Source organism: Erythranthe guttata, chromosome 10 (assembly GCF_056151865.1).
Source record: "Erythranthe guttata isolate IM_541 chromosome 10, IM_541, whole genome shotgun sequence".
Taxonomy (NCBI): Eukaryota; Viridiplantae; Streptophyta; class Magnoliopsida; order Lamiales; family Phrymaceae; genus Erythranthe; species Erythranthe guttata.
Genome location: NC_142542.1, coordinates 4,929,388 through 4,932,119, shown reverse-complemented (window position 1 = coordinate 4,932,119; position 2,732 = coordinate 4,929,388). Strand labels below are relative to the sequence as shown.

The 2,732-nt window shown below is 33.5% G+C and overlaps 1 non-coding gene across 1 annotated transcript; it reads left to right on the top strand.

The window, feature by feature from the left end:
* The first annotated feature begins 1,495 nt into the window (after positions 1 to 1,495).
* LOC105970796 (protein SMALL AUXIN UP-REGULATED RNA 51) lies at positions 1,496 to 2,395 on the top strand. Its single transcript, XR_016034063.1, has one exon. It is a non-coding gene; the product is annotated as a protein SMALL AUXIN UP-REGULATED RNA 51 (transcript).
* The last annotated feature ends 337 nt before the right edge of the window (positions 2,396 to 2,732 follow it).

The following is a 2,732-nucleotide window of genomic DNA, read 5'->3' as shown; positions in this document are numbered from 1 at the left end:
GTAATTAGAGCATGTGGAAGAGTCTTCATTAGCACAAACTAGGGGCCTGATTTGTGGTTGTCTTCTTGACTAAATATAACGAAATCCCACATGCAAATTAATTTTGAGATCTTCGATGTAAAATTAAATCAATGTTTTAATTTTGTACTATGATCTTGTAGTATTATTACATGTATATATAGAAAAAAAAAAATTGTGGATTTTGACTATATCATAAATTATAACGAATAACTCCTTTGACAATCTCTTAACTCTAATCACGTACAATAGTGTTAGAGAAAATTTCACTTCGCCCCCTCAAAACTTTCAAAATTTCCAATTTACCCCTAGAAAATATACCCCCCCCCCCCCCAAACAAAATGTAATACTGGAAATTTAACTTTTTAAAAACTGGGGGGCTCTAATGAAAATTTGAATTTTTTTGAGCATAGTGTTTTGTTTTTGTATTTTATTGCTGATGTTTTCGAAATCAAGAATGGTCAATGATTACAACATTGGATGCTAGCTGATTACACGCCTAATGCTTAGCATTTTGCACACTATTAATTAATTATTATGAATTAAACAAATAGATCAGCAGTCTCTTTCACTAATTAATAATTAATTATTAATTTTTTTTAATGAAGTAACACGCATCCAATCATATAAAGACACTAGATAAACATATACTCTCGTTTAATAGCGTGCAAACAATACGAGATACGTAAACCACATTAGGCTAACCATGTGTGACAAGTTCTACCTAGTGATCATTGACAAAATGATTCGAATTTGGGTTAATTAACACAAGCTAATTTACTTAAATCGTTAGATCATCCCTTCTAAAAAAATAGTGCACCAGGAAAGAAAATCAGCAAAAAATAATTTAAAAGGTAAAAAAGTTAATACAAAGCAATTATATTAGATTTTTTTTATTTAAATTAACAAAAAATAATTGAAGGCAAAAAGTTATTAACAATTGAACAATTTTTACCAATTTGCGATGTGGACAAATAAAATAAATATTCTATTTTTTGAGTAACAAAAGCAATAAATAAAGATTTACCATAAATTGAAAAATCTGTAAAACAGTAAAAGTTATTAACTTTAAAATACTTTTATTACGAGATAAAATCATAAATAAAATAAAATAAAAAAGCCGCTTTAATAATCTATCCATATTTTTTCGTCGTGGTAGTTGGCTTTTAAATTATACTAATACAATTGAGTAATTTGTCCATAATTAAATTAAATTTAATTTCTAATGTGCATCAAGAGTTGTTCTCAAATAGTGAAATGGCTCTACCGTAAACTTATATTTATAAAGTTTACACTTTACACCCATTTGTCACTTCCCTATATTTTTATTTTATTTTTATTTCGATATTCTTCTCCAGCTAATAACTGTAATTAATAGTATTATTAATAATAAAATAAAATAAAAAGGCAGGGGTATAATGGTAAATGCGCACAATAAGCAAACCCGTAAACACAAACAAATCAAATTTCATTTAAAGTATTGTTCTACTTCCACTGCAACTCTTTCCTCCCTTTTAATTTCCACTTCTCTCTCTCTCTAGAAATCTCTCTCTCTCTAGAAATCTCATTCAAAAAAAAAAAAAAAAAAAAAGAAAAACCAGTCGTCGTAGGATTAATTCAATGGCGGCCTCAGCCATGAAGAAAGTGAACATGATCACCCAAATCGTACGGCTGAGGCACGTAGTCCAGCGCTGGAAAACAAAGAGCCTCACGCGCCGCCCAGACGGCCGCTACTCATCCTCCTCCGACTCCGAAGCGCCGCCGCCGCCCACATCGACTCGCCGGCGCACACCCTCCGGCTCGCTGGCCGTCTACGTGGGTCCGAACCGAGTCAGGTTCGTCATCCCGACCCGGTTTCTGAACCTCCCGGTGTTCGTCGCACTCCTCAACCAGGCGGAGGAGGAGTTCGGGTTCCAGACCGCCGGCGGCCTGGTGCTGCCGTGCGAACCGGGTTTTTTCCGACAAGTAGTCCGGTTCCTCGAGGAGGACGAGGAGAGGTTCCGCTGGATGGGGCTGGACGAGTTTTTGAACGTCGTTTCTGAAGCCGCCGGTTCGGAGTGTTATAACGAGCGGCCGTTGTCTTGTAAGAAGTCTTCGTCGGCTTCTTTCACGCCATTGTTGCCCAAAACTAGGGTTTGATGAAGCTAAGCTCTGACGGCGAATAATAGACTATTTTATTTTTCTTAACTTATTATATTATATATATTATATATAAAAAAAAAATAGGGGTTTAATTGACAAAGTAATGTGTGATTTAGTACCCCTTTTGTTAAATCTAGGTTATGATATATTAATTACATCCTTGAGCTAGGCCAGATTTTTTAATGGTGGTTTTTGCTGGTTAATTATTCGAAGAGATGTCTCATTTACATTGTTATTCTAATTTTTTTTTATTTTTTTTTGTTTATATATATGATGATGATAATTTAATTTCAAATTGAAGTAAAACGGAAAAAAAATCTCGATAGTTAAATTAGTTAATTAATTTATGTATACATATCAAAATATTATGTAACTAATCGACGTATTACCGCGCCAATCACTAGGTCGAGATATGATTAACTGTAAGTTTCTTTATATTACGATCTCCTTAACAACTTTAGGGTTGATTCATCTAAAGTTACGTTATTTGTTGAACAAAAGAACGACATATGTGTGATGCGTAAATTTTATTTTAGTGCAATAGCCTGCAAAATATACGAGAATCCTAAATC